Source organism: Manacus vitellinus, unplaced genomic scaffold, assembly GCF_001715985.3.
Source record: "Manacus vitellinus isolate BGI_N305 unplaced genomic scaffold, ASM171598v3 scaffold_0_pilon, whole genome shotgun sequence".
Classification (NCBI taxonomy): domain Eukaryota; kingdom Metazoa; phylum Chordata; class Aves; order Passeriformes; family Pipridae; genus Manacus; species Manacus vitellinus.
In genome coordinates this window covers 31,551,882-31,561,832 of record NW_021938789.1, presented here as the reverse complement: position 1 = coordinate 31,561,832, position 9,951 = coordinate 31,551,882, and the positions used below count along the sequence as shown (strand labels likewise).

At 45.9% G+C, this 9,951-nt stretch overlaps 1 protein-coding gene across 2 annotated transcripts in view; it reads left to right on the top strand.

Annotated features, from left to right (window-relative positions):
* Positions 1 to 2,306: 2,306 nt before the first annotated feature.
* The window catches only part of GALNT7 (polypeptide N-acetylgalactosaminyltransferase 7), a 76,617-nt gene continuing 68,972 nt past the window's right edge, over positions 2,307 to 9,951 (top strand). For both annotated transcript variants that reach the window (XM_018070841.1, XM_018070849.1), the window contains exon 1: positions 2,307 to 2,404. The gene's annotated coding sequence lies outside the window, so the exon portion shown is untranslated. The remainder of the gene's footprint in view (positions 2,405 to 9,951) is intronic.

Genomic DNA, 9,951 nt, shown 5'->3' with positions numbered 1-9,951 from the left:
GCTGTACTTCAGTTTCCTTTTTATCAACTCTGAGGTTAAATATACACACATTGTAAATATTTAGGGCATAGATTTATCTTCATCGTAACATATGCCAAACTCTGCCCTTCTGGATTATTCCAAGCAGCGACCACCTTATTAATCCAGAATCTTACTGCAAACCCCTCGATACTGGGAATGGTGTCAGAAAGGAGTATGAGCCTTTTTAATACTAATTAAGGTAGATCTGGCAAGGCTTCTCCAGCCACACATTGAGTGTGCAATCCCTCAGATGCAAACTAGGGAAGGTATGTCTTGGATTCCACATGGACATCCCAAGACTTCAATATGCAGCACTAATAGATCTGCTGTAGGGGTAATACACTACACAGGTTTTCCATATGTGTCAATGGCCAGCTCACCTTAGGTCCAAATTAGCAATATGGAAAACAGCATAGGCTTTGTTCATAGATGACTATCTACATGCAAATGATCTTAAAAGTGAAGAAAGTGAAGCAGGGGAGGTTGGAAAGGATGGGAAAAGGAATTACATGGAGCTGAAAGGTTTCTCTAGAGCAGAGGTGTTGCTTGTGTTGAGAGTATTCAGTTTAGGAAAGCAAGTTACTGTCTGCCAGCTGGCATTTTCCAACGCTTTCTTTAATCAAAGCATGACCAAGTTTGCTGTTATATGAAGGCTAGAGTATATCACATAGTGAAATACTGCACTAAATAAAGTGTTGGTAGTTATATCTGGAAACATCTAAGGAAAGTGAAATTTCTTGAAGTCTACAATCCATTTGTCATGGTTTAACCCCAGCTGTCAACTAAGCACCACATCACCTCTCACTCAATCCCAGCAGGATGGGAGAAAGAACCGGAAGGGTACAAGTGAGAAAACCTTTGGGTCGAGATAAAGACAGTTAAATAAGTAGTCATGCACACAAGCAAAGCAAAACAAGGAATTAATTTACCTCTTCCCTTGGGCAGGCAGGTGTTCAGCCATCCCCAGAAGAAAAGGGCTCCATCATGTGTAACAGTGACTTGGGAAGACAAATATCATCACTCCAAATGTCCCCTCTTCCTCCTTCTTCCCCCAGCTTCATATGCTGAGCATGACACCATATGGTATGGAATATCCCTTTGGTCAGTTGGGATCAGCTGTCCCAGCTGTGTCCCCTACCAACTCCTTGTGCACATACAGGCTGCTTGCTTATGGGGTGGGGTGAGGAGCGGCAGAGGCCTTGACTCTGCAAGCGCTGCTCAGGAATAACCAAAACATCCCGGTGTTATCAACATTGTTTCCAGCACAAATCCAAAATGTATCCCCATACAGCTACTATGAAGATAAACTCTATCCTAGCCCAAACCAGTACACCAATGCTAATTTCAAAGAACCTGTTTACATGGGAAAAACCCCACTTGTGTTTTGTGCTCACCAAACTGAACAGAAAGAAAAGGTGGTCTCTGACTTGTAGATTTTACAAAGACCACCTATGTTTTGACAGAAAAATCCCCCTCAGATGAGTAAAATGGGGGGGTTATGTACAGTCAAGCCTTTACAGCAGCTTGTTGCATTATGAACTTTGTAATACATTACTTTCATCTTGATAGGTACAAAAGTCTATAGGAATTTCCTTTCAGACGTTGTGTTGAAGCAGTTTGTTTTATTGTGGCCAAATATTCAGGACAAGAGTTAAGAGGCACATCCAAATCCAGACGCTTCTCCCATGTGAGCAACTGCATGAGATTTTGACATTTGTTAGTGACCCTGCTTCAGACACCATCCCCCAAATCCCCAGCAATAAGGCAACTGCATGGCTTAGGGGATTGGTAATCGGATACCTCACCTCCAGGTCTCTGGTTCAAGAGCAGCAAGACTTTGTAATGACTTATATGCCATTGGATATTTATTTGGAGGCATAGCTGGAGAAGTGAACATAACGATTTCTGTCCAACAAGCAGTAGACATCCACATATAAATACAAACATTATGACAGTTGCCAATATATTTGAAACATTTGAATGACTGAATATCAGTCTAAAAGAGGTTGATTAACTCCCTAATAACAGTCAGAATTGTGTCATGTTTTAGTGCTGCCTGGATAGTACAAGTGTCATGATTTTTATTTATATATATACTCATATTTTGTAACTGAGAGAGGCAAAAATTTGTGCTTAACTCTCTCTCTTTTCCCCTCCAGGCCATAAAAGACTTTGAAAAGTGGTTTTGAATGTTACTGCAGGCAATTCAAAGCCAACTTTAATTTGCATTTTCTGTCTTAGGTGGTACGAATTCAACAAGAGTGAAAATATGTTCTGCAGGTCTTCTTAGGCACTTTACTACACAGGAGAAACTGTAAGCTCAGAATTTGAAACTTCAGCGTATCCTTAATGAGGATACGACTGAAATAAAACTACTTCCAAGGTCAGTATTAATCTAATACTTCTGGAGTCAGACTGCCTGGCCAGTACATGAGCAGGTGGTTCTCCCTGCTGTGAAGGCACCAGGGCAGGCAGGTGTAATAGTCAAGCAGAAACATGATGCCTTCTCCAGTCTCCTGTCATTGGCGGTTCTGGAAGAGAGAGGGGCTGGCTGGTATGAACACCCTCTCCGTTGCCCCGTACTGCCTCCCAGTGGTCTTCAACTTCTTCTCTTTCAGGGTAAAATGCAGAGTTTTTAAAATGCCCTGTACAGAAGCCACTGTCCTCAGACAACTAATGGGGGAATACACTGACAGCAAGACTTTGGGTATCTAAAACCAAACCAACAAAACTCTTGGTCATTGTCTAGCGTGCAGCTGTCTGTGATAATGATAGATATGTGGCTTGCCTGTGGGTTTCAACAGAACATACACCTTCATATAAAAAAACCCTCAAACCCAGTTTTGGCAGGCAGCCTTACAAATGTGAGTTTTCATCGTATCAACTTGGCATGCAGAGAGCTCTGTCCCTGTCACTCTCAGCTCTGAGAAGCAGCAGCAGTGGTATCACATCCCATGGCTGTAGCGAGTTTTACTGTACCCTCAATGCAGTGCTAAGTGTAACTTCTTTTTTTGTTTTACTCTTCTTGAATGTGCTGAGAGCAACAGCACAGGAGACTAAAAAGGGATCCCAAACATGGAGAATGAAACAACATGAGGAAAGAGCACTGTTTGCTGCCATAAGGTCTCCAGAAAGGAATGAAACAAGACATGGGGAAAACACTTCATACTTCTTTGAGAGCCTACAGAGCTCCACAGTTTACAGCCCCAGCTTGCCTTTTCCTTCCAGGCTCAGGAAGCCGAGGGATCTGTTCAGAGCTGAGCACCCCAACTCATGTCTTTCCCAGCAAAAAACCCCGATCCCTCCCAGCCCTGTGCAGATGCTGTTACCTACGTGAAAACAGTCACCTAAACCTTTGTGTTGGGATGTTTGTCTAATTACTGCAACTGCAAACAGGGAGGGGGTTTGGGGAAAACAGTTCTGAGGACCTGTGGAAGTCACAAGGCTGTGCAAACACCTGTAAGGATTAGGGCTGTTGCACATGCCTTAAACATCACATTTGTCTACGTCTCATACCTTGATCTTATGGAATGGGGAAGAAAAAAAAAGCACACAGTGCTATAGCACAAGTTATATGAATAAACAAAGACTTCTGTGTTTAGGTGTGTCCAGCTACAAAGGTCACTTAGGTGTGGGGATTTTTTTTCCTCCAAAGTGATCCTGTTCAGGGTGTAATATCCTGTTTCATTTCTATACTCCTTATCATTGAAAGTTAATATTCAGAATCCTTGGATCTGATATCCTTCCAGCGCGCACAAGAATTAGAACTAAAAATCATCAAAGCAAGAGGATAATACTGAATACACAGAAAAGGCAAAAGTATTAAATTGTATTGTTCTTGCATCACTCTGCTTTGTGGAGAGCTTACATTATCATGTTTGTGTGTGTGCGTGCACGTGTCAGATTTCTCCAAAGGAGGAAATAGGATGCCTAACTTTTAGTGCAGAAAATTAGTAACAAAACACACAAGCTATGGGGCTGATAGCATCTCTGTAATCTTGTACTTAATTTGCTATCCGCAAGAAAAATCTGTTGCCTTTCCAGTGCTACTCTGCCCAGGCTGCACGCAATTAACGGGCCTGTGTTACGCCTATGACAACCCTTCGAGTTAAGCGTTTGCACCTTAATTTTTAATAGTCGGTGCCCGAGCAGCGCTGCCCACCCAGCTGGGAAAGCCCAAGCCCCACTCGAGCTCTCCCCCTCCCCCTTGCGGCGGGGTGCAGGCGCGCGTGCGGCGCAGCAGTGCGCGGAGCGCACTCGCCGCGGGGCGGCCGGGCGGCGGCAGGCAGCGGCGCGGCCCCGGCGGCGAGGCGCCCCCCGTCCCGCGGTTGGCGGGTCGGCCACGTGGAACCGCGGCTGCCGCGGCGGCCACTTCCTGCTCCGCATCAACCCGGCCGCTGCGCCGGGGGGAGGCAGGCGCGCGCCCGCAGCGGGGAGCCCTGCCGGGGCGGAGGCGGGGGAGGGAGGAAAAAAAAGGGGAAAACAGAGAAGAAAAAAAAAAAAAAAGAAAAAAAGAAAGTTTGTAGTCGTGCGTCGGCGGGAGGACAGCCTCCAGGGCGGGCGGCTGGCCTGGAGAGCAGCGCGGCCGGGGGAGGCGGGGGAGCGGCGGCGGCGGCCGTGCCGTGCCGCGGGGGCGGAAGGCGGCCGGTGCGGCGGGGCCGGGCGCTGGCGTGCGCGGCGGCGGGAGGCAGAGGGCCGGGCGAGGAGATGCGGCTGAAGCTGCTTCCTGCACTGCGGCGCGGTGCTGCTGGGCGGGCAGCTTCTTGGGGCTGCTGCTGCTCTGGTCCTCGCTGGTCGCCCCGCGCCGAGAGACAGCATCTCCGGTACGGACGCGGGGTTGAGTGGCGCGCGGCGGCGGGGCCGTGGCGCGACGGAGCGGGTGGCGGGGACGCGCGCACCGGGCTGTGACGCGGGGACGGCTGTCGGACGAGCTGGGGGCGGCTGCGCGGCTGCGCCTGCGGAGCCTTGCAAGGCCCTGAGAGGGAGCGCGAAGCGGGCGAGGCGGCGCTCATCCGGCCCCGAGCCGGGCGGCGCCGCGCCGTGGAGCTGCCCGCGGCGGGGATCGGGGAAGCCGTGTTCCGGGGCGACACCGGGGTCCCAGCCGCGGCGATGTCCCATCCCGACGGTGTCCCCTCCCGGTGGTCGATCGCGCTGCCACCCGGGCGGGGCGCACTGCCCCCGCCCACCGTGCCCGCCGCCGGCGCGGTGTTGCGGGCAGTGTCCCGCCGGGGCCCTTCCCTCACTCCCCGGGACTTCCCCGCCGGCGGTGCCCTGGGCACCCGAAACCTGTGGGTTCGTCTCCCCTTTGGGGCTTTTCCATCCCTAAATACCTGCGCCGATGTCCGCTGCGTGTAAGTGTCCTGCAAAGGTCTCCCTAGAGGTTCAGCAAAGGGCGCAGGTGTTCCCTCGCCAACTCACCTAGGCGCCACGGATCGGCTTCCTGGCGCTTTTCTAACCAAACGGCAGGCTTTGCCAAGGAGAAGCAGCAGATCAGGTGATTTAAAAACAGCGCACGGAAAGCCAAAAGGCTTTATCCAGCTGGCGGTGCAGATCTTCCAACCCGAAATGGTGAGGTGTTAGGTGGGCAGCGCATCCAGAAAAGCTTCAGGATGTCAGAACAAATCTGCAGAGCGAGTCTTGCCGTGGCCTTGTATTAGTCAGGTGAGAATAATCTGACCCTTTGACACCAGGGTCTCAGAAGAAGTCAAAGTGCTTCTTCCGTTTTCACCAGATGTTTTAGAGCTCAGGAATGTAACTGGACTTAAGGAGATCTGCTTGAAGTAAGATTAGCCAAGATTAAAATAATCTTGGAAAAGTCATAAAATTTTCAAGTGATTATCTTAAAAAGGGATCTTTTAAGATGTGTTTGCTAATGATCATTGGCCCTCTCTAGTGTGCTGCTTTCAATAATTGTGGAAGGCAAGTGAACTGACAGAACTCTTGCTTTCAAAAACTGGAAATGACTCCAAACTCCTTCAGCAAATGTTCTGTCTTCTGAAGCTGTTACAGTTTGCTGTATCTTGGCAGTTACTGCTGAGGTAATAGGCCACAGTGGTTCTTTTGGAGATAAGCAGTTTACTAAATAGTGAAGTTTCTGTAGTCTGGTTTTCTAGACACGACATGAGCTTTTCTGTGTGCAGAAAAACCTTCAGGAATTTATTTGCATACCTCCCAAGAAAATGTCAGGGAGAAGACATTTTGCATCAAAAGCAGTCAGGTTACTTTTTGTGCTCAGGAAAGGGCTGTAAACGGACCTGCAAAGTGACAATCTCTGGGGAAAAAAAGTAGTTGTGATTGCATTGCTGTGTAGGGCAGTGACCATCTTCAGATGCTTATTCTGGGGTGCCAACTGCCCTATAGTGCATATGCTTTATCAGCTTACTCAGGTGCTGTAATGAATCATGCTGTCCTTTCTTATGAGCCTAAATGCTTTTACTTGGAGACTTTTGGTCTGAACCATTGTATCTACTTCCATTCCCATGTGAGGTCTAATTCAGAAATATTTCTATCTGGTGTGTATGCCAGTAAAGGGATTGGAAGAGTTTTTACGGTCCAGCCCCTGATGAAGCAGCATTCTGTCTTGATTACCCTCTCTTGACTGGAGGAGGAAATATCCATGACAGCCATCTCAGGAAATAATTCAGTCTTTGTTGAGAACAAATATAATCATATTGAGTAAACACTGACAATGATGAAATCTAAACAGAATATCTGGTTCATTAGCTAGATCAGCTATTTACTTGCTGTTGTGATATATATGAGAGTGGGTAACACATGCTGCTTCATCATTTTCTGGGAAACAGTATCGTTATTACTAAATCTGTGTTTTGGTTTGGAGTGCCTTCCACCTCAGAAGCTGCTCAGGTAAGGAATAGTAGTTAAGCAGTAATGACTGCATTCCCTGCTAGCAGTGCTTCACAGCATATTTCTGGGGAGCTGTCAGAGCCCAATATGTTCAGAGATTAGGACCTACATGCCCTGCACTATGCTAGGAGAGGCAGAGCTGATCCCAAGAGGTGGTCTTGTATCTTGTGGTGTGCTCCCTGCAACACCTGGAAACAGACTGTGCGTTGGTACAGCTTCAGGATGTGGGAAGTAGCTTAATCTTAACTGTTTCTTTAAAATGTAGTGCTGTGCATGTTGTTCAGTTATACAAATGTGTGTGTTTGCTCTGTTGTTAGTTGCCCGAAAGTTTGTTAAGCCAAAGATGACAGATTAATTCTTCTTCCTGTACAACACCCTCCTCCCTTTGCTCGTGTTGAAAGCTCTAGCTAACAAGTATAAAATTCCTCCTCAGTCAGTGCCAGTTTAAAATAGAATTTAGCTTTTTTTAGCTAACCTCAGCAGTACCCTTTCCCTCTCTGCACTGTAACCCTTGTCACTTTTTAATAACACCGAAACATTAAAGATCAAAAGATCTGCCGTGTTATTCTTTTTTAGTTGTAACCTTGAATCTTTTCCTGCTTACAGCAGCAGACAATAGGTAATATTGAAGACCTTGTAGTGTTATGACTATGTACCTTTAAAAAATTATTCCTTCGAATACTGTTATGTTTTTTTCTACTGATAAAAGATTTCAGAGTTCTTTTGGAGAATTAAAAAGATTAATGTACAGAGAGTATTCAAAATAAAAATGAAAGTGGAGAAGTGGCTGTTTAGGAAGGAAATGAGAGAACAAAGAAGTAATAACAGTAATACAGACAGTTGGAGATAAGACCTTTCTTTCTCATGGAAGATTCCCACAGATGCTATGTTCATTGAAAGCATATATAGAAGTTGGGAGGACAAAAGTCTTCTCCAGGTAACCCGACTGTGGAACCTTCTCCAGGAATCCATTTGAGGAAAAAGTACTGTGGGATTTGGAGGGAGAGGTAAAGTATTTATTTGCATTATCAGAAATATCCAAAGACAATAAAATCACTCTTATCCATATGAGCTTTCAGTTTTCAATCTAAACCAAACAGAAACATTGAAAATATATTAACATCTGTCCTCAGAGTCTTTAAATGAACATCAGCTTTTTTGTAAGTAAGGTTGCCTGCTTAGTAAGGACTGCAAAGTTACTGAATATTTAGGCAAGGATTCTATTGTTTATGGCTGTGGTAAAAGATTAGGTAGAATCATTGATTTAATTAGCATGTTGTGGTGTTTCTTGGATGTTTTCTGATACCTTCTGCTCTTCTGGTCAAGGGGTCACAGTTTTGGAGGCAGCAGGAAGTGACTGAGAATCATAGATTCAGCAAATATGCTGAGTTGGAAGGGACCCATCAGGATTGTCAAGTCCAGCTCCTGGCCCTGCACCATAAGCCAATCACACCTTTGAGGCCATTCATCAGAAGAAGACTGCTGTAGAGATCCCAGCTATAGTACTTGCTGGTCTCCAGCAAGGTGTGTCACTAATGATCAGCCTCAGAGGCACAGCCTTAAAAGCTGGTGTTGTCAAGGAGTAGGTAGTACAGCAGGCAGAACCATAGGACCAAAACAGTAAAGAAAGATTCATTACTGAAAAATTGAAAGCATATTTGGAGTAAATGTACTATAAGTCAACTTTAACTCTCTGAATCTGATCAAATACAAATTACTCTGTTCATTTGTCGATATGAAGGACTTAGTAAGGAAGAGTGTCCAGTGTGTTCCTATGCTCCGGAAGGGGATTAGTAAGGTAGTAAAAGATTTGCTGGAAGTATGTGGCTGACCTTGCACAAGTCAGAAATGTGGTGGTGAGATTGATAAACCCACAAAATAAATTCCATGTTCTGTCCTGTTCATGTGTACAATGAGGAGAACTTCCTGAAAATTTGGCATGGGCTGCTTGGCCTCATATCTGGGAACATGGTGCTTCAGATTTGAAGCATTACAGTATTTTCAGTATTTCCCATAGCCACTGCACCTGAGCCACTGATGGGCTTCTTGTATATTGAAGGTATTTAATTTTTTGTGTCTGTAAGCGGCATGTTTTTAATGGGCTTTTGTTCCCATCATATTTGTTTGTCAACAGTTCTCAGACTTTCTGTACTGTGTTCCCAGGGCTTTTTTTGGGTGGCTTAAAAAGTTGGACAACTGTCTCCTTCCTCCTACCACCCCTTGACAGCATGCATATCTCCTATACCAGATGTGCTTTCAGTGCTCTATAACTTAATAGGAGCTTTTGAGGTCAGTTTCCCACCCTTAGACATTTATACTCTCATCTCCCAGCCAGGACAGTTAGCTGTTAGCTGTCCTTGCTGCCAGATGTCACAGCAGCCATGCCAGAGTGAGGGATGAGTGGTTGCCCTTGGAGCAGGAGAGGAGGCTTTGCTGAGTGCCCTACTGCAGGTGGCGATTCTAGCACGTCCTTCTGGTTCAGGAAACCAGATGATGGGCTTGCAGCTGGGGCTATGGGCCTTCACTGACTGCCAAGTTTAAACATTATAATTCCCACATGGACAATAGAAGGTGGAGAATTTATGATGTGGAGGCAGAAGCATTAGAAAAAAAAGAGAAAAAAGCTGAACGGACATTTTTGAGCTTTCTGGTGACACCTCTTCTGCCCCACTTTAAGAACTGCTAATATCCTGTATAGCTTGGCTGGACTGTCACTGAGATCTTAATGACAAGTTGCAGACTGAACTTGAAGTGTTATTGCGGTTTAAATTAGATACTTTGTGGTGTATATCCCAGAGGAAATTCTTCACTTTCCCTTCAGGAATAATGGCAAGTGTGTTTAGAAGAGAAACTGAGACATAGGAATTTGAAGTTGATACAATTACTGGTGGAAAGGCAGGAGTCAAAATAGGATGGTAAATCTGATGTAACAGGGAGAGTGGTGTTCAGTAGTGAAGGTATTCAAGTTGTCTGAACTTGCTAAAAACATGGTGGTACACGGGTGATTAAATAACAAAATAATCTCTCTCCAGTTGCTTTGTATCTGTATGTTGGTCACTTTTGAGT